Genomic DNA, 27271 nt, shown 5'->3' with positions numbered 1-27271 from the left:
CAACAAATGTGTGTTGTCGGACTTTCCGATCGTGGGTACACAAGTCCATCGGACTAAAGTCCAAAGTACAAACACGCATGCTCAGAAGCAGAAGAGGTCGGTCTTGTAAACTAGCGTTCATAATGGAGAATTAACATTTGTGATGTGGCAAATTATGAAATCTCCAAATGCAGCGCACAATTCTCTTCTTCTTTAATGGGATAATAATGAAGCTGCTTTGCTGGTGATACTGATGGAGTTATTGCAAACAAATTTTCACAGGCTTTTTTTTTTCTAGTGATAACAAGAATAATATTATTATGGTTTTTTTTTTTTATTTTATTTGTGCAAGTTACCACAACACCATTATCCCGTAGTTTTTAAGATCAAAGATACAACTATGTTGGTGTCCCTTGTCAATTTTACATTGTACTTTCTTAAATGTAACTGCCTACTTCCAAACGGTCATTTGAAGTAAAACACATAGCCAAGTATTATTCTCCACAATTTTTTTTATTGTGCATTAAAAAAAGAAAACAAATAAAATTAGACGTTCTATCTGCCAATAGAACTTAACATTCTATGTATCCAAAAATATAGAAAATATATCAAATCAAATCATTATTCAACCCAAAAAATTATGTCAAAGCTATAACTCCAAGGCCAATAATAAATAACACGTTATCTCCTCTGATTCCGCAACATGTCTGGTTGACGAACGGCTGTTCTGAAACAAACTGAAAAGCGCTAAATGAAAAACGCGGAAAAAAAAAGCACAAAAGCACAAATCAACACTCACCAAACTTCTACTAACACAAAATTATCAGAAGGAGCCCAAAGGGTGGCGCTAAAGACCTGAAAAACCACGTAGCATGTCTAGTATGTCACGTACGTCACTACGTTCCAAATTGTTGGCCAACATTTGTGTGACCGTGTGTATGCAAGACAAGTTTGAGCCAACACCCTTCGGACAAAATTCCACGGTTTTGTTGTTGGAAAACCCCTGCATAACAGCTACAAGGAGGGCGTGCCCTTCGCAGAAGATGCAAGTAGCCTCTGGCAGGGCCTAATATCAAATTTCCCTCACCGTTCTGGCGGGGGGGGAGATTTCTGTACTGACAGTGCATAGTTAGTACAGCAGCTCCTCCCGAGCAATTTAGTTTTTTTCACATTCAGCCCGCTGCGTACTAGGCTTTAGGCTTTTTTGGTAAAATAATTAACCTTTATTACAGTGAATAGTAAGCATTATAAAGCTGTTTTGGATCCTCACCCAAGCAATATAGATTTTTCATTGTACAAAAAACATCCTACACTGAAAGAAGTACAGTATATAGACTGCCACCGCTGATTTAAAAGAGACTAGTTGGCTCGCTGTTCTCTGGCTTCAAAACCGTCAAGTCACATAACAAGGGAAGTCAGAGTGTAGTCTGAACTCCCAATTTGCAACCCAAAGCATTGAAGCTACTGGATTTCACTTTGTTCCATGTAAAATAAACTTTAGCAATGAAATCTTAAAAAGCACACCATTTTCAGGGGTGATATTTATGTACAATGAGAGGTATTTCCACTTTCATTGAATATATATATATATATATATATATATATATATATATATATACACACACACGCACACTTGCCTGTAATCTAAGCACATAGGAGTACACCTGAACATGTAACCTTTACTGGGTGCACACAGGATGTGCATATCTTTATAGCACCTGACATAAAAAAAAAAACGAAAAAAAAAAAAAAAAAAAAAACACACAAACTGTTAATAGGACTATGCCCAAAGAAAAAAATAAAAATAAAATCGACCATTTCAAGGCTGTGTTGGTTTTCTAAAGTTGCTCTTTGTTCAGCATTGTTAAATATTAGGTAATATGGGACAAAGTGTCAGCCAATCAGAAGTGGCAGATCTGCTCCACCCTGTTGTTCAGTCTAAAAGAAGGTCAGGTTTAACGCAACAAGTATTATTTCACTTTCCTGGTGAACCTCATCATAGACGACATTCTTCACTCAAAGGAACAAGCTGCTTTTCAAGGAAGGGCCTTTAAAATGTTCCGACAGCCTCTGCCTTAAAACACTACTCATATCCAGAGGCAGCTGTGAACTCAATGACTATTAAGAGAATGCTGATATTGGTAACATGTTTTCTGCATTTGCTGCATACCCTCTCAATATAAATAAAATAATCAGGAGAACAATAACTCCAATATACAACATTTAGGCCCTGTTCACATCTGGGCATAGCGGAAATGGGAGCAGAAACATGGGTTTCTGTTGGCATTTGCATAAATACGTAAAAAAAAAAAAAGCCAAAATGCACAAAACACTTGCCCCCATTTCTTAATGGCACCCCAAATGCAGGTAGCAATCGCCCATCTTATTGCACAAAAAGCGCTTCACTCAGTGCCAAAATTTGGTACATGAGCTTCTTTGGCGCATATTTGGAGTGGAGGGAGGCCCATTCAAATGAATAGAGCTGCTACAAAGACATGCGAAAAACGTGATGCAGGAGTGTTGCTGAGATGTGAATAGGGCCTAAATGTAATTTGGTCCCATTCAGCAGCTACATGATCATTTCTAAAGCCTTGATAAAGGGGGAGCTGTGTGGCCCCTTGAACACATTGGCTTATGCACTCTTTACTTTTGGAACAAAATCCTACTCTTTGGACCCTAAAACCCCAAAGTGGCAATTCGATTTTTTGGACTCAAACTTTGACTAGACATCCCGAGGTTTCAGTGACAGCTCCTTGATGTTTGGAAGCAGCCTACACTCTGTCTTAGTGGGTCACCATGGGTATAGTTTTGATAAAACCAATTTCAAACAAGAAATTTCATTTAAAGTGTTACTAAACCCAGCACCCTGCATTCACTATGTCTGGTCTCCTGCAGTACACAGAACATGGAAATGCAATTATTTATGAAATATAAACTGATAAATACCTTTTCTCATCAGCAGTATATAGTAGTCTTGTGACTTCCATTAGTGTCTGGACGAGCACTGGTTAAAGCTTGTAGGAGGAGGTGTCTCTGTCTGGAGATTGCTGATTGGCCCTGTGCTGATCACATGCACCCATCAAAAGAAAAAACTCTAGCAATACACACCAAACTGAGCATGTGCAGCATGCCTCCAACGCTATGTACTACCAGCAAATGGATTGGGGCCAGTAAAAGAATGGGAGGATCAGAGAAGACGGGATCAAACAGCCTTTTTACACAATGCGGAGGATTAACCCCTTAGGTTCCACAGTGAGTATAACAAGCATGCTTTACTGTATATACAGACTGATTTTACTATTGTGGGTTTAGTAACACTTTAAGATTCCAGGGCCATTAATTTACCACTTCAAGCATGCTGCTTGCTAAAGCACTATGTAAATTTAAAAAGAAGTGCAATTTACGGTGCTGTGAAAAAGTATTTGCCCCCTTCCTGATTTTTTATTTTTTTGCACATTTCTCACACTTAAAAGATTCAGATCATCAAACAAATTTTAATATTACACAAAGATAACCCGAGTAAATCCAAGATGCAGTTTTTAAATTACGATTTAAATTTATTAAGGGAAAAAACTGTTCAAACCTGCCTGGCCCTATTTGAAAAAGTAATTGCCCCCTCCCATGCTGAATCATGAATGAACTGTGATTAACCACAATTTTTTGGAAAGCTGAGATAAATTTCACTTGCCACACCCAGGCCTGATTACTGCCAGACCTGTTGAATCAAGAAATCACATAAATAGAAGCTGTCTGACAAAGTGAAGCACGCTAACAGATCACAAAAAGCCATACATCATGCCACAATTAAAAAAAAATCAAGAACAGATTACAAAGTAATGTACATGTATCGGTCTAGGAAGGGTTTTAAAGCCATTTCTAAGGCTTTGGAACTCCAGTGAACCACGGTGAGAGCCATTATCCACAAATGGAGATAACGTGGAACAGTGGTGAACCTTCCCAGGAGTGGCCGGCCTACAAAAATTACTCCAGAGCATAATGACGATTCATCCAGGAGGTCATAAAAGAACCCAGAACAACATCTAAAAGAACTGCAAGCCTCACTTGCCTCAGGTAAGGTCAGTGTTCATGATTCAACAATAAGAAAGAGACTGGTCAAAAATGGCATCCATGGGAGAATTCCAAGGCCAAAGCCACTGCTGACCAAAAAGAACACATTTACCAAAAAACATCTTGATTATCCCCAAGACTTTTAGGTAAATATTCTGTGGACTGATGAGACAAAAATGTAACTTTTTGGAAGGTGTGCGTCCTATTACATCTGGCATAAAACTAATACAGCATTTCATAACAAGAGCATCATACCAACAGTCAGACATGGTGGTGGTAGCGTGATGGTCTCGGGGTGCTTAGCAGCTTCAGGACCTGGACAACTTACCATAATTGATGGAACCATGAATTCTGAGCTCTACCAGAAAATCCTAAAGAAGAATGTCCAGCCATCAGTTCGTGACCTGAAGCTCAAGTGCACTTGGGTTATGCAGCAGGACAATGATCCGAAACACAACAGTAAGTCCACCTCCAAATGGTGGAAACAAAGCAAAATTTAGGTTTTGGAGTGGCCTAGTCAAAGCCCGGACTTAAATCCAATTGGGATGCTATATCGTGACCTTACACAGGCCGTTCATGCTGGAAAACCCTCCAATGTGGCTGAATTAAAACAAGTTGTTGCTGCCAAGGGTGGCACAACCAGTTATTAGGTTTAGGAGGCAATTACTTTTTCACATAAAGCCAAGCAGGTTTGGACAGCTTTTTTGCCTTAATAAATTAAGCCATCATGTAAAAACTGCATTTTGTATTTACTCGGGTTATCTTTGTGTAATAATAAAATTTGTTTGATGATCTGAGTCATTTAAGTGCGACAAATATGCAAAAATAAAAAAATAAAAAATCAGAAAGGAGCAAATACTTTTTCACAGCATTGTATAAATTAAAATACAGAAGATTAACCTTCTAACCTTATCCTTTATGCTAATCCGAAGCCACCTACCACCTGTATTGGTCCAGCACACCATATGCTAGTTTCTCCACTTTACATAATATGTAGAACTTCCTTAAAAAGTGCTGTAAGGTAAAATACAGGTAATTCGGGACAATGTGGCAGTAATTTTGCACAGATGCCACCCAACCCACTGATACTCATCTTTCCAGGGGTCCCCCACTATCTTTTTCCTCTGTAACAGCTGTCAACAATACTTAGTGATTCTGGGTATGGGACAGCATATGACCTCCTCCCAAGTAACAATATGAATGCCTAGTATACACGATGGGAAAATCCGATGAAATATACCACTTTATAAGCAATGGTACGATAATCTGATTGTTAGTACACAGCCTTCGACAACCAATCGCGACAGTTCATGTGAAATTATCCGAAGGAACAAAAACGCAAAAAAAAATTCTCGCACATTACCAGAATGAACGATTTTAAAGGGGTTGTAAAGGTATAAATTTTTTCACCTTAATGCATTCTATGCATTAAGGTGAAAAGACTTTTGAAAATACCGCCGCCCCCAGCCCCCCCGTTTTACTTACCTGACACCTCGAAACTCGGCCGCTCGCTCCCGACCTCCATTCAGCCGATCAGCCTGGTCGCTGATTGGCTATAGTGGATGGATTGAAAGCAGCGCAGCCATTGGCACGCGCTGCTGTCAATCACAGCCAATGACGCGGCGCGCCGGGGGCGGGGCCGAGTGATACAGTGAGCGGCTATAGCCGCCGGCTGTATCACGGGAGCGCGCCCGCAATAACTAACCACCATGCGAGAGAGCTCGCATTAAGGTGGTTAGTTATTGCGGGGAGGAGCTGAGACAGCCGCCGAGGGACCCCAGAAGAGCAGGTTCGGGGCCACTCTGTGCAGAACGAGCTGCACAGTGACGGTAAGTATAACATGTTTGTTATTTAAAAAAAAAAAAAAAATTACCTTTACAACCCCTTTAAGTTAATCTGTACAGTATTCAAACGAAAAAAATAAATAAAAATCGCAAGACCACACATGTTCGGAAATGAAAGAATACATTACAATACAACACATTACATCACTTCCAAAGTTGTCTTCTGTTCTATGAGAATTTTCATAACTTTAGTAACCTATTGGTTTTTGATATGAGACTAGCATGCAAAAAACAAAAACAAAAAAAAAAACACAGAGGTTCATTTCTCTGATATTGTCATTGTGTGTACGAGGCTTTAGGTGCACTGTCACATGACAGAGGGAATGCCACCACTGCTCCCCCTAGTGTCTGACACCAGCTAACACTGGGGGTTTTTGTGCCAACAGCAAAAGAGAACTGTCGCCCGCTAATCCCCTACCAGATAAAGTAACCTTTTTTTGTTCCCAAACTGTTCATCCCCCGGAAGCAAAGTGAAACACCTGTAATTTTTGAACATTTTTAGGCATGTGACAACACTAGGCGCCTACTGATTGGCCCAACACAGTCACATGGGAAAGAAGTACATGGCTCCAACAGGTCAGTCTGCGGGTTACCTAGGGCCTAGAGAGCAGAACATCCCAACCACAGCACCACCTGCATGGAGTTTGCATGGTCTCTTGTGCCTGCTTGGGTTTCCTCCAGGTACGCAGGTTTCCTCCCACAGTCCAAAGACATGCTGGGAGGTTAAGGCTCCTAAGTTGGCCCTAGTATGTACATACACACATACATATACATATATACATACACACACACACACACATACATATATATATATATATATATATATATATATATATATATATATAAATATATATATATAAATATATATATATATATATATATATATATATATATATATATATATATATATATATATATATATATATATATATATATATATATATATAAATAAAATGTGACTCTGAATTGTAAGCTCCCTGAGGGCAGGGACTGATGTGAATGTACAATACAGAGGTATTTATATAGCTGCGTCAATTATTGCAGCTATAAAAATACTTGTAATAAATAACAGTTCAAGTGACTAAATGGATCTGTGCAAGGGTCTAGGCAGGAAGAAGCAAAGTGACCCTTTTACATGTGCAGGGAAAAAGGTTCAAACTAAACAGATCACCATACAGGGGACAACCACTAAGCCTTGGCTATGCTCCACTAACCCATGAAATAAATATTATTATTATTATACAGGATTTATATAGCGCCAACAGTTTACGTAGCGCTTTACAACTTGAGGGTAGATAGTACAAATACAATACACTTTAATACAGTAGGAATCAGAGGGCCCTGCTCCTTAGAGCTTACAATCTAAGAGTAAAATATGTGAATGAATGAGCTTGTCAAGCCCATACAAACTACAGAGCTCAGCAGTGGTCTGATAAACCAGGCATAACGTGGATGGTAATTGCAATGAATCTACATAATGGATGGATCATACAAAATGGGTGGAAAATTGAAAATACCAAATAAGGGATGAAAATTGTGGAAAATGATTAGTAAATGACAATACCAATAATATGTATCAACAGTATTGAAAGGTTTGTGTTGGATAGCCCAGATTGCTAAGTATAGCTAAAACTAGGAGCTGCAGCTAGAAGACCAGAGAGGGTGCTCACTTTCCAACCACTGGAAAAAACAAAAGAAACAGTGCAATCCCCATAGTGTAGCATAAAAAAATAAAATAAATGACAATTTTATTGAAAAATAGAAGTGCACTCACAAAGGTACGCATGTGTTGAGCATGACATAAAGGTAACTTTGGGCAGCCAGAGAAACACCAGCCTTGGCCACAGGCTGGGGATGAAGCGTGCTGGAGATGGAGAAATCCACCGATACGGCAACTGCAATTGGTGTTCAACCCGGGACTGGAATCCCCGTCACTGTAAACACATGCATTGTAGACATGTAGAGGATAGCCCAGCATAGACAGGCTGATGACGAAGCCAATCGGCTTAGAAATGCGTTCCGTGTCTACAATACATGTATCTTCAGTAACAGAGATTCCATTCCTGGGTTGAACACCGATTACAGTTGCCCTGACAGCAGCTTTCTCCATCTTCAGCAAGCTTCATCTCCAGCTGGTGGCCAAGGCTGGTGTTTCTCTGGCTGCCCTTCAAATATTTTTGGCTGCAATGCCCTACACATGCGTACTTTTATGAGTGCATTTCTATTTTTCAATAAATTGTCATTTATTTTATGCTACACTATGGGGCTGCGCTGTTTATTTTGTTTTACTCCACTAATCCATGGACCAGAAAACTGGACAATAATGAAAAATAGACATAAATGGGAGTCCTGCAAAGCGTCATCAAAGTTAGTACAAAATGTTAAACAATTAAATAATTGAAAAGCATTTTAATAACATAAAGAACAAGTTGTATAAACATTCACCAAATATAAAACTCAACTGCACAAAAGGCTTCACTGAGCGGTTTTGTAACTGGGCATTGCTGAATGTAGGCAATATAATAACTGCATAAGATTCCAGGATCCTGGCCAAGACTTTCACATCCAATTCAAGCAAGTCCTGCGAGACCCAGCAAAGGAGATTTCCATTTAATTAGTACATCAAATAACTTGCAAAACTTTCAGCCTATACGAGTGGCCGAATCCAATACATAATTACACAAAGATCAGCTGTTAAAGCCCAACTCTGGACACAAAGATTTCACCAGTATTACATTGGTTATACATTCCGTTGGCAGAAAAGAAACCCCCCATCATGCTGCCTTTATTCTACAGCTGTCAAATCAGTTTTTTACATGCAGAGGGGGAAGCACAGCTCCTGCTGTACTTCCATGCCAGCTCGGAAGCACACACTGCAGGTTTCACTGACCTCAGCATTCTGATCCCTCTCCTCCTGGCCATTCACAAAATCAAGCCTGGGGCTCAAAAGACTGCTTTTAATTAAAAAGAGATATGGATTTTTTTTTAAATTCTGTTGCTCTATATTTTGACACATCAGAATTGTATTCATTCGTACAAAAATACAGAAAAGTTCATAGGCGTCAGATGCAGATCAGACCCACTTCTCATTCCAACCTGCTAAATTTAAAAATACCCAAAGGTGTGTCATCAGCAGTGCGCAAGAACAACTCCCATCATGGGCACAAAGAGCCCCTTCACAATCCCAAAAAGGCAGTAACAGCTGTTTTAACCATCTTTTGCTTTTTTTTATAAAACAGAAAATCACCGCGCTTAACGCAGAAAAAACCCTTAAGAAGCAGCAGTTCAACTGTGAGATATACACAACAGTATGAAAAAAACAAGGATAAAAACTGCGCTATACCATGAAAATATATGAGTGCATAGAAGTCAATTAATGCATATCAAAGTGAATAAAAACAGAAAATATTGTGAGAAAATATCATGATATATGAATACATGAGATCATGGGTGCACAAAATGAATAATGTATGGCAAAGTTCATAAAGATGAGAGTTCAAAAATTCTTCTATGGAAGTGAGAAAGGTCCCCTGATACTTCTCAATGAAAGTCAGTGTGAAAAGGTAGGAAATAAAACACTGCTCACAGTGATCCTCCACCACATAAAATCCATGCTTACCAGAATGCAAGCAAAACAAGCTTGTATGTGGACCCAATTCCGGGTGTCCAGCTAGCAATGAAGCTTCTCTGTGTGCAGCGTGACTGCGGACTTGTAAATGGATGGTGCACCAACCCGAACTCGACGTAGAGGTCCAAACCGTCACAGAACCGACCTTCTAACCGGACAGGACACGGACTGTACTACTAATAGAGGTCACCCTCCCCCTCCTTCCCCATAGACCTACAGAGGCCGGGTCATGTATGGACTCCTCCTGTGCAATGAGGGTTTTGTTACTGAAAGAGCTGAAATCTGGTGACCAAGGTTTGGACCTCTACGTCGAGTTCGGGTTGGTGCACCATCCATTTACACGTCCGCAGTCACGCTGCACACAGAGAAGCTTCATTGCTAGCTGGACACCCGGAATTGTGTCCACATACAAGCTTGTTTTGCTTGCATTCTGGTAAGCATGGATTTTATGTGGTGGAGGATCACTGTGAGCAGTGTTTTATTTCCTACCTTTTCACACTGACTTTCATTGAGAAGTATCAGGGGACTTTGCTCACTTCCATAGAAGAATTTTTTAACGCTCATCTTTATGAACTTTGCCATACATTATTCATTTTGTGCACCCATGATCTCATGTATTCATATATCATGATATTTTCTCACAATATTTTCTGTTTTTATTCACTTTGATATGCATTAATTGACTTCTATGCACTCATATATTTTCATGGTATAGGGCAGTTTTTTCCTTGTTTTTTTTTGCTTCTTTTTACCTGCATTAATGTAGGTTTTTGTGCACTTAATTCACTTTGATTATTCTTTTGGGCAATATCAGTTACAATCATTCACAAGAGGGTTTCTTCAATTGTGCATTACATTCACAAATGCATAATACATGCATTTACCATTATTTTTAAAGGATCTGCTTAAAGCCTTTGTAAGAGTTGTTTTTTTTTTTAATTAATTAAAATGACAAACATATTATTCTTTCTCTGTACAGAGCAGCTCAGAACCTTTCCTTCTGGAGTCCTCCACCAGCACTTTTGGCTCCTTCTCTTCTTGGTTTTCCACCAAAAGAAGCTGCTTGCTATCTTGCTATGGTGGCACACCTGCAGGTTTGATCCAGAGGTGGGCTGTGTGCATCTATACACACACACACACACACACACACACACACACACACACACTCCACTCAACATTTATAGACAAACTGCCAAGCAGCCAGTTCAAAGTTAAACAAAAAACAAAAAAACAAAACAATTTTTATAATTATTGATTAATGAAAGTTCATGTCCTCAATGGTGTTGCATTATTTATTTGACAATCATTGAGAAAAATTCCAGATTTTGAGTGTACTTTCACAGGGTGACACTGTGGGTACACAAGTAGCAGTGTGCCGACGTCCCATTAATGGACATATGAAAACTAAAGACTAAAAGAGTGGACTTTAAAGGCACACAAGTAGGCCATCTAAAAATGATTAGATTAGTTTATTGGGTACAGAATGAGTTATGTGAAAAAGTTATTACATATAAATGCATATAAAAGTTAATGAAACTGATATTGTATACCCCACACATAAACTCTGACACCACTTAATACAATAGAGAAATACAATAATACATCCAAAATAGCAGAAATTCGAATTCCCGTGGAATACTTTTTTTCTTGTATAACTTCAGCCTCAAACCCGGTCACTCTATAGAGGTGGAGGGCTTCATTCCAAAGGACTATAAAAGAATTTTCTATGCCCCTGAAGAAGCATACCTCTACGCGCAACATGTCGCACGATTAAAAGAATACTTGTGCCCGGATCCACATCCTGGCCCACAGCCCTTCTTACTTACATCCTTATTTGGACAATACCAGGGGAATTCGAATTTCCGCTCTTTTAGATGTATTATTGTATTTCTCTATTGTATTAAGTGGTGTCAGCGTTTATATGTGGGGTATACAATATCAGTTTCATGAACTTTTATATGCAATAACTTTTTCACTTAACTACTGTATTTATTGGCGTATAACACGCACTTTTTCACCCTGAAAATCAGGTGCAAATAGTGCATGCGTGTTATACGCCAATACTGCAATTTGGGCTGCCTAGGAGGGAAGGGGGGGGGGGCGGGATGAGCACCATCAGATTACATACAGCGAGAATCTCCTCAGCGGACTCTGTAATAGGAAGTCCCGTCTCCTGGGCCGGCATTGGACCACTGTTCTGTCTATCATAGAGCCGGTCTAGGAGGCAGGACTTATACTGTATTAAAGAGGCCGCCGAGTAAACAGGAGATTCTCGCTGTATGTAATCTGACGGCGCTCGTCCCGCCCCTCTCCCTGTCCCCTCTGAGGCTGCAGTAATCTGAGAAGAGGCTGCAGATGGGCATTGATCAGGCTGCATTCATGGCAATGGTGAGGCTGGATATGGGCATTGATGAGGCTGCAGATGGGCATTGATCAGGCTGCAGATGGGCACTGATCAGGCTGCATTCATGGCAATGGTGAGGCCGGATATGGGCATTGATCAGGCTGCAGATGGGCATTGATCAGGCTGCATTGATGAGCAATTGTGAGGCTGCAGATGGCATTGATCAGGCTGCATTGATCAGGCTACATTGATGGGCACTGACCCTTATTTTGCTTCAAAGTTCTTTATTTAAAATTTAAGTTTTTTTCCTGAAACTTCCCTCCTAAAATGAAGGTGCGCGTTATAAGCCTGTGCGTGTTATGTGCAGATAAATACGGTAATTTTGTACCCAATAAACTAATCTAATCATTTTTAGACGACCTACCTGTGTGCCTTTAAAGTCCACTCTTTTAGTCTTTAGTTTTCATATTGGACAGTCATGTTCTTAGTGATATATGATACTTGCTGCATGTGGCCCTTTCTCTTCTCTCTACTAGAATTTATCCAGTAAGGATAATAAAACCATTCCAAACACATTCTGATTCTGCTCAGCGTGGTATCATCTACAAATGTGTAAGCTGTCATTCATTCCCTGCCTGTTTCCAGCAGGCTGCGCTGATGGCTCTTTACAAATGCACAGTAGGAACAGCTTAGAGAATAAATAGATCACATCAGACACAAGATCAGGACCAAACGCATACAGCGCCGCCACAACAGTCTATGCAGACCTGATACAAGGCTTGGGCACAGAACAGGCCGATTTAGAGTTACCCTAATGAGGCGATAAAACGTGTTTCCTTATCCACAATTGCACAGATTTTTTTCCACTTGAATCAGGTTGATCTATCCCTCTTCTCAATGAGAAAGGGCAATATGGTGTTACTGTGTGTGGCCCAGTGCCACAGACATAGGGCAAATGTCAGAAGTCATCTTCCTCTTTACGTCTAGCTAAACATATAACAAAAATATAAAGGCAGCACTAAAATCCAGTGAAGGTACATCCACCAATATTAAAACTTGTAATAATCACCAATCCAAATAAAAAAAATGTATATACAGTATATTCACATAATATGCAAACATGAAATATTAGTCCATATAAAAAAGTGCTCGCAGTTCATCTGATAAATAAGTAATGCTGCAAAAAAACAGATAGGGAATGTCCAAATAGAGTTGAAACAGAACGTGTCTCCCAGAAAAAAAGTCCACTGTAAATATCCACCGTGTGTGAGAGAGCTCCAGAGCAGCTTGCCAAAAGGCTATGATCCTCTGATTAAAGCAGAGTTCCACCCAAAAATGGAACTTCTGCTTTAAGTGAAGGTGACCCCCTGACATGCCACATTTGGCATGTAATTTTTTTCTGGGGGGGGGGAGGCGGATACCCTCTTTTTAGGGGCATCCAGCTCCCACTTCTTCCTCTGGCTCCGCGGAGCCGGAAGGAAGTTCACCTCTCCCCCCCTCCATGCAATCTTCTGGGACATGTCACAGGTCCCAGAAGATTGCCCAGTCAATCATAGTACGCAGCGCGGCTCACACATGCTGAGCGCCCACAGTCACAATGCCAGCGCCGAGGAGAGGAGCTTCGTTCGCCCGCATCGCTGGACCGTGGGACAGGTGAGTGTCCGATTATTAAAAGTCAGCAGCTATACTTTTTGTAGCTGCTGACTTTTATAAGGGTGGAACTCTGCTTTAAGAGCAGTCATCATGAGCATATGTACAATCGTGAGGCTCCTTTAGGCAGGTTTAAAGTGAGTAAAGTATTGCACTTACATAGATCGTCAGAATAAAAGCAAAAAGCATCAAACATCAGCCAGCATCGGAACAGAAACCAGATTGTGCATGCTGACGCCACGCTCCTACGCATTTCGTCATAAGGTGACGTCATCAGGGGACCTGTAGCTAAACACATAGCTGTGAAGTTCCATGACCTTGGAAAATGAAGTGCTGAGAGGAGAGCCTGAAGATTATGGAGGATTGCACATAATGCCAACTCCCAGAGGTGCCCAGAAGAGGACAAGGGAAATATTTGGGCCCTCCTTTGCTACCTACAATTTTTACTCTGAACCTAGCAGAGAGAAGATATACCATCAAAATCATATCACTATATCACATGTACAATGGCACTGACTTAATAAAGCCTAATCCAACCAATATTTTATTTTGTATAAAGAAGTGCTAAAGCCTCTATCAGTTTTTTTTTGCCATTACAATTCCTTATCTGTATACCTCTTCCTGAATGTTGCAAATGAAATTCAGAACTCATTATCTGTATTCCTCTTCAAGCCTGAAATCCAGAAAGGTATTAAAGCAAAATAATGGATGTAACTGTATCTGTGACTACATCTAGCACTTGCAGAAGCAATAGTTAGCAGTTCCTTTAAACAGTAACTCACAAATTTTACTTCACCACGTAAACCTCAATATAAACTTAAAGAGAAGGCAAATGGGCTGGTTTTTCTGGCTATTCTGCATGCCACAAGTCTTTGTACCGACCAGTTACAGATTATAAGGGAACTCACTGCTGAGTTGCTTTATAATGCATCAACCAAATGACCAGCACCCAATAAATCCTGCACTCTATATAATTAAAGCATTAGCAAGGAAGGTGAAGCCAGTAATACTGTATATATATTACACAGTAAACAGTCATCTGCAGTACACTAACTTTTCTATAGCTGCTTGGAGAAATAAATGACCCTCGCCCCCAAACCTCCCCGTCTCTTTACAGTATGTGTCAGCATTCATTTTTACTTCTAAATTTGTTCTTGTAGCGAAACTGCTTTTTTACCCCCATATGACATCAAAAGGTTTGTAACGCTTTACAGGGACAGCTGCAGGAATGATCAGCAGCTCCCAATGAAGTAGACGTGACCACAGAAGAGTAGTTTTACCTTACCGAGAAAGAAAACAAGGAATGCATGGGAAGAGAGACAAGGGGGTAAGGGTGGGCACAATAAGCAGGGATGACAACACCAACTAGGATTTTAGTGCAGCAAAGGCAGAGTTGTCAGATCAGACAGTAAGAGCTTACTACATTTCCAAAGGGATCAACAGGTAACAGTTTTTCAGCATTAAAGTGTTACTAAACCCACAACAGTAAAATCACTCTGTATATGCCATAAAGCATGCTTTTTATATCCACTGTGGAACCCAAAGGTCCATTGTGTAAAAAGGCTGTTTGATCCGGTCTCCTCTGATTTTCCCCTTTTCCCCCCAGAGTCCCCCAAACCATCTCCAGATAGTACAGAGGCTAGGGGACAGGCTGCACATGCTCAGTTTGGTGTGTATTGCTAGAAAGTTTTTTTTTGGGAGTGCATGTGTTCAGCACAGGGACAATCAGCACTGTCCAGAGGGTCAAGGTCCTGCATCCTCATAGGACAATCATGGGAGAATGAAAACTCTGCCTACACACTTTAACCAGGCACTGATAGAAGTCACAAGACTGCTCTAACTGCTGATGAGAAAAGTTTGAATTTACTAAAACTATTGCATGCCCATGTTTTGTGTACTGTGGGAGACCAGATATAGTGAATGCAGAGTCCTGGGTTTAGTAACACTTTAAGGAAAAATATACATATGGAAAATGTGCATATTTAGATATACTGCATATGTTTTTGTTACGTTTTCTAGACACTTTAAATACTCTTGACTTTCTTAGTGGTCTACTGTGAAACAAATTATCCCTTATGCAACAAGAACTATGTTGAAAGTGAAACAGATTTTTATATTTATTGCCTAGCTACATTGTACATCCAAGCAAAGCATTTCACTGCTAGGAAAATGAGAAAACAATATGGTTCCAAGTACTGTCCCCCCCCAACTACAGAGAATAAAACAAATGAATTAAAAAAAGCTTCTGTTTACAAAAGCTAGGTCGGTTTGAGGTGTGGAATAAGTGACTTGCTGAGCTCATAAAATTTTACAGTGCAAGGGCGTTCTGCACAACCCATTTCACAGCCAGGGGCAAAACACAACCAAGGCCTTCTGATTCAGTTGTATGCAAAGTAAACTGTTAATAAAAGGGATCTACAATCACTAATTTGATGACCCAGTGCCGAGTCATTCCAGTTTATCTGCTTACTGCGCAAAAAATATATCCAACAAACTGTCTGCTTAATTTATAAAGCTGCAACGTCAACAGAAAATTATCAATTAAAAAAAAGCTGTCCAGACATCATGGATGTTTTATCCTTTCTTAGTATCACTGGGGGTTATTTACTAAAGGCAAATCCACTTTGCACTACAAGTGCAAACAACAAGTGCAAAGTGCACTTGGAAGTGCAGTCGCTGTAGATCCGAGGGGGACATGCAAGGAAAATGAAAAACAGCATTTTAGCTTGCACATGATTGGATAATAAAATAAGCAGAGCTTCCCCTCATTTCAGATCTACCCCTCAGATTTACAGCGACTGCACTTCCAAGTGCACTTTCAGTGCAATTTCAAGTGCACTTTGCACTTGTAGTGCAAAGTGGATTTGCCTTTAGTAAATAACCCTCAATGTGTTCAATTGAGGAAAAATTTAAGCTAGTAAATTTAAAGGCCTTCTTCAGTGCAATTTAGGGTATTCAGAAGGTAGAATCTTTTAGAGGTGATTAGGATTGAAGGTCTGGGTTAAAGTTTGGGACAAAGGTAAGGAGTTTAAAACGGAGCTCCACCCAAAAGGGGTTTTGACAGGGGTTCGCCACAACAAACTCACCTGCAAGTTTGGCCCTCGCTGCACCCGGCCCATTGATGCACGCATGCGCAGTAGGAAACCGGCTGTGAAGCCGCGAGGCTTCACTGCAAGTTTTCTTTACCCAAGACGGAGGCGCCAGCACCCGAGAGTCGATTCAAGAATCGGCTTGAGTGAGGACACTACGGGATCCCTGGACAGGTAAGTGCCCTAATAAAAATCAGCAGCTACAGTATTTGTAGCTGCTGACTTTAAATTTTTTGGTGGGGGGGCTGAAGCTCCACTTTAAGCAAAATTTTAAAGCAAACCTGACAACTCAGTTTGCAAACTAAAATAATCTCACTCAAACTGAAGGTCACCTAGGTTTACAAACTAAAATATGTCCCCAACCAGAGCACAGCAGACATCCGTCAATGTCCTAACATTTAAAGCCTCATATATGTCTCTTTGAAAACATTACATTGCAGCACTTCAATGTCACACAGCACACATAGCAAAGAATGGGATTTCTGATTGAAAATGTTTTTTTCTTTCCTTGCATTTAGGTGGAATTCACACCTGAGTGGCACGAAAGCAGCCTTATAGTAAACAGCGTAAAAGTCATGATTTTTACTGTAACAAGCCCCTAGAGAAACTAGGTATGCCCATGGATTGGAGAGGTAATTAGGAGGGTAACTACTATGCTCCGTGGGAGTGAGATGGTAAGCAAATGGAGGAGACATGTTATCTTTACCTTTTAGGATTTATTTTTAAATTAGGGTTAGGCTGAGGTTAAGAATTAAGTGATATTGTTAACTAAAGCCTCGTACACACGATCGGATTGTTGGCCAACAGTGCATCAGACTTTTGTCTGAAGGGCATGTGCCAGGAACTTGTCTTGCATACTAACAGCACACAATTGTCGGCCAACAAACATGAACGTAGTGACGTACTACGTGAAATTTCAGCTCTTGAGTGCCACCCTTTGGGCACCTTCTGCTAATGTTGTGTTTGGTGAGCATTGATTCTGAGCATGCCTGTTTGCACTTTGGACTTTTGTGTGACAGACTTGTGTACACACGATACGAAAATCTGACAACAGACCGTTGTCCGCCGAAAATTTACTAGCCTGCCATCCAACATTTGTTAGCCAAGAGTTGGACAACAATTGTCTGATGGAGCGTACTAACGGTCGGATTTTAGGCCAACAGTCTGTCATCACACAATTCCCTGCAGAAAATCCGATCGTGTGTACGAGGCTTTAGAGTGGCCATACATAGTACACTTTTCTTGTACAACTTTTCCTTGGATTTACCAAAACCATATAATATGAGGTCAAACCTAAACACTTTCAATTTGTATGCAATCAAGCAGGCCCTTGCACTACATAGCTGAAGATAAATGTAAAAGAAAATTTAATAAGCAAATTGTATTACTGTATGTATGGCCAGCCTACAGGGTTAGATTAAAATTGGCTACAAATGCACCTTTTTTTTTACCCAGAGTATAACACAAGACACAGAAGATTCAGATGGTTGTGGCGTGCTAAAATGCAGATCTGTCATCATGCACTGGGGATGTGCATTGGGATGCCATTCCAAACGAACGGTACAACAAATACTGTATGGAGCTAGTTGGAGGATTAACATTATGGTTTGCCTCCAGTGAAGCTCCAACCGTTTTTAGTTCTACAAATTGTGGGAAAGCATTAGTACATCTCTCCAATTCTTATCGCCGTCTGAGTCCCCACTGGAAAATACTGTCACTAATTCTAGCTCAAAGACTCAATAGGAAGTGATAAAGAAATCTCCCCAAAAAATTCCAACTTTGACAGCTCTTACTGAAAGAAGTGGAAGAGGTTTCATGAGGGCAACAATCATCAGAACAGAAAGTGAGAATGAATCTCCACAGGGACACTCAGCAAGAAACCTGACAGAGGTGCTAACTCCTCCCTAGATCAAACTAGAGTCAATGACCCCGAATAATCAGGAATGCTTTCTTTTTCACTTCACAATCTTTCCAAAGATAGATGGCAGGGCTGCCAGTGGAAACGTATTTGTAGTCAAGGTCAACACACAAAGAGGCATAACCTTGTGTAAGAAGCACAAAACCTGGAGCCCTAAGCTATGGGTAAAATAGGGTATTAATCCTTCGCCTTTACTCCTACATCAGGATGGGTTCATATTTAGTGGCAGCAAAAATTGTCCTTCCAATCACCTGGACTGTAGATGGCTAGTATATCTGCTGGTGGGCCTGTCCATGTCATTAGAAGCTGCCAGCATTATCTTAGAGGTGCTATCCATAACCTCCAGATTTAAAAAGCACTAAACTTTTCTTCCTTCCAAAAATTATACAGTAGATTTTCTGTTTAATTTCAACAGATTTACAAGATTTAGGACTTATATGTCTGCACCCACAGCAGTGAATGTAAATCTATTTTATGAATACATAAGGCAAAGTAACACTGTACAGTAGACACCTATCTTACCATATCCCCCTTCCCCAAGCCCATCCTCAAATGATATGGTATATACACACACTTCAGTCTTTGATGATACACCGGTCACTGGTTTGTAGGGTGGGGGAGAAGATGAACCTGAAGTTCAAGTTTTTGTTTTTTTTTCTCCAGGGTGACTATCAGGAAGGTGGAAGATGCACAGTAAAACCAAGAGCAGGCAAGCCCAAGGTATGTTAATTTGACCTACATGCGCATAGTCCAGATTTACCAAGGGTTTGTCTACTTCTCGAAAGGTCCTAGGTATTGCTAGATGCTTCTGTTACTTGTTTACCCCTGTAAACACAATATGACAATCCAAACTAAACACATCTGGTTGACTATCCCAATGACTTTTTGGAAAATATTTACTAAAACTGGTCCACCAGGTTTAACTGTCAAAGCTTAACTGAACAAGCTGAAGTTAGAAGCCGATTACCATGCACAGCTGCACCAGATTCTGTGGGCACCCGTTTTAGTAAATCTCCCCCATTATATCTTCCAGGAACTTTGGTGGAAAGATTTACCAAGAGAGTAGGTTGTTCTAGCTAGCTGCATGTTCCATAATGTAAAAAAATAATAAAGAATCCAGGGAGAAATGCTTCCTTGAAATATCTGTGTCAGGTGGTCAGATTTAGGAAGTTGGATTGGGAGATCTCGCTTTTGAATAAAAAGACACCAATGAATGATTCAACCAATTATTCACAACTGATACAGCACTGAGTGACCATTTGTTGCATCACACTGATAAGCACTGTGTCATAGTATGAACTTACATCACTACTGAAGCAATCCTGAAAGTAATAACTTAAACAATTAAGTTTGTCACATGAAATTGCATGCCTGATGGACAAATAGAGTGACGCAAGAGTTGTCAATGTGATGTACCTAAATAAGACGAGCATGTACAAATGTCACAAGCAGTTATCTAGCCCTAACTAAGTTTAGGCATCCTGTAATACCTCATCTTCCACTATGATACCTCAGGGCAACCAAAACTCTGTCCAACCGAGAATATCAACCATACAGGGCTCTGCTAAAGGGCCACAATTCACTCTTCCAATTATCAGAAGTGCTCATTATTACATTCAAATAAATTATACAGTTTGTGAGAAAAGGTTTTGCGGTCACTCTTTTCTCTATAGACCCAGGTTCACACTGGAGCGTTTTGACATGCGATTTGACATGTCAAATCGGCGGCAATTGCCGTCAATGGCACCATCTTAATCGGTGCGACGCCGCATTTGCGGCGCTGCACTGATTTCAAAGAGTAGTTTCTGTACTACTTTTTGCAATTTCAGGCTGCGATTTACTTTGACATCTGTTCAGAGACCTGCACAGATGTCTCTGAAATCGTGGCCGAAATCTGGACTGACATGCGGGAGTGAAATCGTGCGAGTTCAGCTGAACTCGCACAGCTTCATTCCCGAAGTTCAGTGTGAACCTGGGCTAGAAAAGGAAAAAAACTTTCACAACTCAAGTGCCATCAACTGAATCAGGGTGAGCAACCATGATGGGTATAATAATGGTTCTGTTTTCTGATGGACCCCAGTACTCTCTTCAATCGTCAGGCTGACTATGGGACTGATTTCTGAAAAGTGTCACCCATACCAACCAGAGATTCTTGCTTCTTATTTTCATACATAATTCCTTCTGTTCTTGGCTAAGCAATTTAAAGAGAAAGTGAATTGTGTTTTCGTGACCTATTTTTGTGTTATCTTTGATATGTTCATCTTCAAGGCATTTTTGATGTGACTGTCACACAATTACATATTTATTTGTACTTGTTTTGTTTCTCTGGGCAATAGTAAATTCCACCACCATCCCCACCTCTACAGAGTCTTTTCAACTAGTGAAGCTGGTGATCCACCTCCACCTCAGTATGTCGTCACTGAAGTCACAGGTATGGTCCTGACTGATGGACACAAAGGGAAGTGCCCACCTCAGTAGGGAGTGACATGGATAGGACACCCAAAGGACCCTGTCACTTTAGGGCTGGGTTCACACCATTTGCGGAGCGGCTCACAGCAGGGTATTCGGTGCGTCCCTGTTCAACGTTTCAGGGGTGAATAAGGTCCAAATTTTTGCCTGAATTCAGACCTCAAACAGAGCCAAAGACACACAGGACCCTTCTGCAGTGCAGACCATGGCCGCCCCGGAGATGTGTGAACCAGCTCCATTGAGAGACGATCACACTCTGTCATGTGAACTGGATATGGGGAAATCCACATCCAATTCGCATAACTGTGAACCCAGCCTAAAGTTATTATTATTATACAGGGTTTATATAGCGCCAACAGTTTGCGCAGCGCTAAAGTGAAAAAGAACAGAGGTTGTAAATCCAGCATGTCAGCTGAACGTGGATTTAGGTACATATTTTTGGAATTTAGCTTACATTTTATTTTTTTTAAACATAATTGGGACATTTTTAGAGGAGGGTGGGTGGTGGGTGTCCCTACTCCAACAAGAACTTTAATCATAGGTATTGTTCACACCACATGCACGTCCTAACATATAGAGAAGGCAAAAAGCCTTAGGCTGGCAAGCAGCCATACACGTTTCGAATCTCGGCTGGTTCAGTTGGATGAACGTACCAAGCTGATCGATCAATCAACTAGGGTACAACCAGCCTGCCGGATTCTCTTGCGATCATCACTAGTGGGTGCTACAGCCGCTAGCAATAATCACTTTTGTCATACGGCAGGAACAGCTTCCCCTTCCCCCCTAGACAATTGCTGATTAGTGTCTGTGTTGATGGGGGAATTGTGTGAACTGCCTACAAGGGAGATGCGATGCAGGAACCGGCAGTGGAATCGCGCTGGTTCCCGCATCGCATATGTGTGAACCAGGGCTCAGGCATTTCTTATTTGTTTATGGATCTTAATGCAGCCCATTGTTTTCTATGGGCCTGTACACATAATGGTAGTAAACTAGTGCCACAATCAGATTGAGGCTGGGTTCACATTAGTGCGCTGTGCGACATCACATGCGATGTGTGTGCGATGCAAATTCAGCCATACAGATTGTATGGCTGAATTTGCATCACATTCGGACCAAAGTCGCGCAGGACCCTTTTTTTGGTTAGCACCAGAATCAGATCGCATGGGTGTTCACACCCATGCGATCCGATTCATGTCTGAATTGACAGTTCGCACTGCAATATGCATCTGGGGGTGTCATTAACTTTGTATTGACACTTCCAGCGGTTTGCATATGGCAGTGTGAACTGTCTTCGAGTCGGGTGCGATATGGGAACCTGCAATGGATTTGCAGGGCTTCCTGCTTTGCAACAATGTGAACTGAGCCTGAAAAAAACAAAACCAAAAAAAAAAAAAAACAATAAAAAACTGTTAGACATCTTGCACACTGCAGCTTGAAAAAGCTCAGTACAGCTGTCTTTTTTTCTGATCTGAAATGCAGCCTATTGTTTACAATGTACCTGTACACACATCGGTGTAATCAAGCGCTGCATATCCTTGGGTAAAAAATAAATAAATAAATAATAATAATAATAATAATAATAATAATAATAACAGTAATAATAATAATAATAATAATAATAATAATAAATAAATAAATAAATAAAAATCTGCGCCCCCCCAGGTAGTATTTTGCGCTGGTACGCGCATATGAGCAGAATTATTATCGAATTTTCCCTGGGAATTTATTGACCGTTCGAATGTATGAATGCACATATACGTGCAAAACAAACGCCTGCAATTAGGTCCAAAAAGCAGATGCTCAAACATCAGTACCAAGTGTAAGAGGCCTTACTGGTCAGTATTTTACACATGCATATTTCAAATCCCTCTTTCCATTCTGGGAGCTGGAAGCCTTCTGTAATTTTTATGCGCATTTACACGTATAGACGTTTATATCTCATTTCTCAGACCACATTCATGTTTTTTACTCAGGAACTTTCTGCCAACAAGATCCAGCAAAATTTTTTCTATTTTGATTTTACGGATCTTTACGCATCGCAGTTTTACAGATGTAAATGCAGCTGTGTGCAAGGGCCTCTCAAACTGGCGGCCCTCCAGCTGCTGTGAAACTACAAGTCCCATCATGCCTCTGCCTGTGGGAGTCATGCTTGTAACTGTCAGCCTTGCAATGCCTCATGGGACTTGTAGTTTCACAAGAGCTGGAGGCCAGTTTGAGACCCCTGCATAGAACACTGCTGCATTCAGATCCCTGAAACAAACAATACAACTTATGGATCTGAACGCAGTGTCTGTTACGTTGGTGTGCATGATCCTCTGTTGTACACACACACACACAGACACACAGACACACACACACACACTAGTCCACCATACCATTGCATACTCACTACAAGAGTCAATATTTGGATCTAAAGAAAGACAGTTATGCTGGTCATACATTATACGAAAAATCGTCCGAAATTCGGTCATTTCGACAGTTTGTAAGTTTTTCGGCCAGTTAATGGGCACAAAATCGATAATCGTTAGGACATTTTTGAGCTGAAAAAAAACAAAAGGACAAGTTTGGAAATTTTCTGCCGAACAAACAATAAATTGAAAGGTTGTGTTTTCTGTCCGAACTGTCTGCACTAGGTATATGTAAAAAAAACTAACAAAAAAAAGCATTCGATTATGTCCACTGAACGATTTATCGGTCATTACATGAATTGTTTGCGCTCACGGGCCGAATGTTCGTTTTATCTAAAATGGGTTCGGGACGATTCTTCATATCGTGTATGGCCAGCATTAGTTCTCAGCACTGACCCTCATCTCCAAACCACAGCTAGCACCATGTTAACATCAGCTTCCCCGAATTCTGGGGCCGATACATAAAACTGGTATAAAATAGGAGCTGCATGCAGATTTTTAATATTTTTCTCCTCTCCGGGAAATAAAAAGATGACTCCTAATGGACTGCTACAAGAACAAAGACCGCTTTTGCTCCATTTTCATAAATCGACCTTGGCGTGACGTCCACTAGTCACTTATAAAAAGATTTACTCCTACACAGCTCTTAATACACAGATCACAAAATATCAACTAAATACATACAAGTAGTATAAAAAAACGAACGATGGTGCTGAGAAGCGAAGAATGGAGCTCCGGTGGATACTAATCCAGCAATCACACGGCCACGTAACAGGTCACATCACACAATTATTTACATTAAACAAAAAGGAAAAGGTGCGAATACACGGAGCGTAATTACTACAGAAGTATGAAACACCTAGCAGAGATCTGTTCATTAAAGTCATTACCGTCAACGCAACAACCCACCGCCATCCACCTTAACCCCTTCGCAGCCAATAAGCAATACATGGAGTTTTTGGGGGGTCTGTGAACTAACAGAGAGGACGCTGATCTCATTCATTACCTTTACCTGGCTTTTCTTTTTTTGGGGGGGGGGGGTCCTAAAAATAATGGGGATAAAATTGGGGCTACCACGAAAGGAAAGGTTGACATCTGTATGCTGCGCAATGAAATGACGAGGTCACCGTTGGGAAGGAGGGGGGGGGGGGAATACTATTTTCCTGGAGAGTCAGGGGTTAATTAAAGGTTGCAGCGTGCGTCATTCGCAGATCATCGCTGGGGTTCACTTCAACTGAGTTGTACGATGCATGGTACAGGGGATACATTATAATAATAATGTTGCTTTATAAATCAACACAAGCCTTTTACCATCTATATGCTGGGCAAGTAAAACAGATTGGGGTGGGGGGGGGAGTTGGGGGTCACCTGTATTCAGAGATCATACAAAGCACAGCTGATCACAATACTGAGTACACCCCCCTCTTCTAATGATTCTGGGGGGACCTGGCTCAGTGCACCCCCCTTGTACTGCAGATCTCCCCCCCCCTCTACCCAGCAACATGATCCTGGATAACAGCTGCCAGTATACAGAGGCAGCCAGGTATATATATATATATATATATATATATATATATATATATATATATATATATATATATATATATATATATATATATATATATATATATATATATATATATATATGTGTGTGTGTGTGTGTGCTGGAATCAATGGGCACAGCTCCCTTCCCCCATATAGGGGCAGATCAGCACCTGTCCTTACCGGGTCAGTGCAGGCAGCTGGATCCTCACCGATCACCTCCCCACTATACAATCACAGCACTACTCCCGATCTGTCACCCCACGAGGGCTCCCTGCTGTCTCCTGCCCGATCAGCTCCAACATATACGAAGGTTCCTCCGGACTCACAAAGACAACGCGCTGCTAGGAAGTGAGCCCAGCACACATCATCAGCACACAGGTAGAGCCTCGCCGCCTAGTGGCCGAGTCCGCGTACTGCTGGAACACATAGATGGGAAGTAGACCAAGGAGGTGCATGGCTCTCCTGTGTGTTCAGCATGGAACGGCTCCCTATGCAATAGGGATGATTTATTAAAGGAAAATCGGCTGTTCACTGTGAATGGGGATTTCTCACGTTGCCCTAAAGCCCCATACACACGATCCGATTATCGGACGAATAAACGTCCGGTTTTTTTTGCATGCTACTACTCTCAGATCAAATCTGATGAGTTTACTAAAGTCCTGAAAATTCCCGTACGACAGAATAAAAATTCAAAAGTGATGTCATGTGTTGTAATGCATTTGTATTGCATTTTCGAACGATAGCAGTACCAATTAAACGAAAACCGTACGATCTGAAAAAAATTTCCGTGCATGTCCGGATGAACCGTCCTGATCGGCTCTCGAAAGCCCTGTACTAACGATCCGATTATCGCATGATTGATTCGAATGCAGCATTTTTTGTACGATTTTCGCATCGTGTGTACGGGGCATAGGTTTAGGAAATGAGGTGAAGCTCTGCTGACCTCCATCATCCAATCATGGCAAACGAAAAAAATTATTTATGTTTTTATTATTATTTTCCTTGAACCTGATTAGGTATTATTTGCATTATTTTCCCCACATTCATTAAAGCAGACTTCCACCCATAAAATTACGTTTGCATTACTCAGCAGCATTAAACCTAATATACATTTGGAAAAAAAAATGATTTTTTACTCACTTTTTGATGTCTGTTGCTAAGGGCTGCCTTGGAATCTGCCTCTTCCTCTCCCTAGCGCCTGACGTCATTTCTCTCGGTGCCCGTGCTCGCTAGTGCTCCTGGGAGATGCTTGTCATCATTTCCCAGGAGTCAGTGGGCAGCGGCAAGGGCTTCGTTGCCATCACAACGGGGGTGGGCACTTCTGCCGCTGCCACCACCGCCCGTTGTAATGGCAACATCAGAAGTGTACAGCGCTGCGCTGTACATACTGCGCATGCGCAAGAACGGGCAGTGCATGCTGGTCGCTCAACTGCACCAGAGTCCGGAAGATAGTGCTTGTGGGCTTCACATGCCCACAAGCAAGATGGAAAGTGCCAAGAACAAGGAATATAACATGACTTGCTCAATTAAAACGGCAGCGATTACAAAAGAAATGTGAGTGCTAGTAATAAGTCTTTTAAAATGAAGATATTCATCCAAAAAAAATTTTTTTTTTCACAGTTAGAACTCTGCTTTAAGCTCTGGGGAACATTCTCTTGCAAAGTGAAAATTTGCTTATGTAGCACCCTCTACTTATGTAGGTGCTTAAGCCTCGTATACACAATCGGATTTTCCGACGGGAAGTGTGCGATGTCAGGCTGTTGGCGGTAAATCCGACCGTTTCTACGCTTCATCGGACAATTGTTGTCGGATTTTCTGCAAACAAATGTTGGATGGCAGGCTTATAAATTTTCCGCGGACAAATGTCTGTTGTCGGATTTTCCAATCGTGTGTACACAAGTCCGGACAAAAGTCCAAAGTACAAACACGCATGATCGGAAGCAAGGATGAGCTAGAAGAGGTCGGTCTTGTAAACCAGCGTTCGTAATGAAGAATTGACTTTCATGACGCAGCAAATTATGAAATCTCAAAATGCAGCGCACAATTCTCTCCTTCTTTAATAGGATCATAATGAAGCTGCTTTGCTGGTGATACTAATGGAGTTCTGCCAAACGTATTTTAACCCTTTCATGACTAAGCCTATTTATGACATTTGGTGTTTACAAGTTAAAATCCGTATTTTTTGCTAGAAAATTACTTAGAGCCCCCAAACATTATATATATTTTTTAGCAGAGAATCTAAAGAATAAAATGGTGATTGTTGCAATATTTTATATCACACGGTATTTGTGCAGTGGTGTTTCAACTTTTTGGGAAAAGGGACACTTTC

At 41.0% G+C, this 27271-nt stretch overlaps 1 protein-coding gene across 2 annotated transcripts in view; it reads right to left on the bottom strand.

Moving 5' to 3' along the window:
- The window catches only part of SEMA4G (semaphorin 4G), a 309056-nt gene extending 283721 nt beyond the window's left edge, over positions 1–25335 (bottom strand). For both annotated transcript variants that reach the window (XM_073596158.1, XM_073596157.1), the window contains exon 1: positions 25123–25335. The gene's annotated coding sequence lies outside the window, so the exon portion shown is untranslated. The remainder of the gene's footprint in view (positions 1–25122) is intronic.
- Positions 25336–27271: the final 1936 nt, after the last annotated feature.

This window comes from Aquarana catesbeiana, linkage group LG08 (genome assembly GCF_042186555.1).
Source record: "Aquarana catesbeiana isolate 2022-GZ linkage group LG08, ASM4218655v1, whole genome shotgun sequence".
NCBI classification, from domain to species: domain Eukaryota; kingdom Metazoa; phylum Chordata; class Amphibia; order Anura; family Ranidae; genus Aquarana; species Aquarana catesbeiana.
Note: the sequence above shows the minus strand (reverse complement) of the source record. Positions and strands in the feature narration are given on the sequence as shown.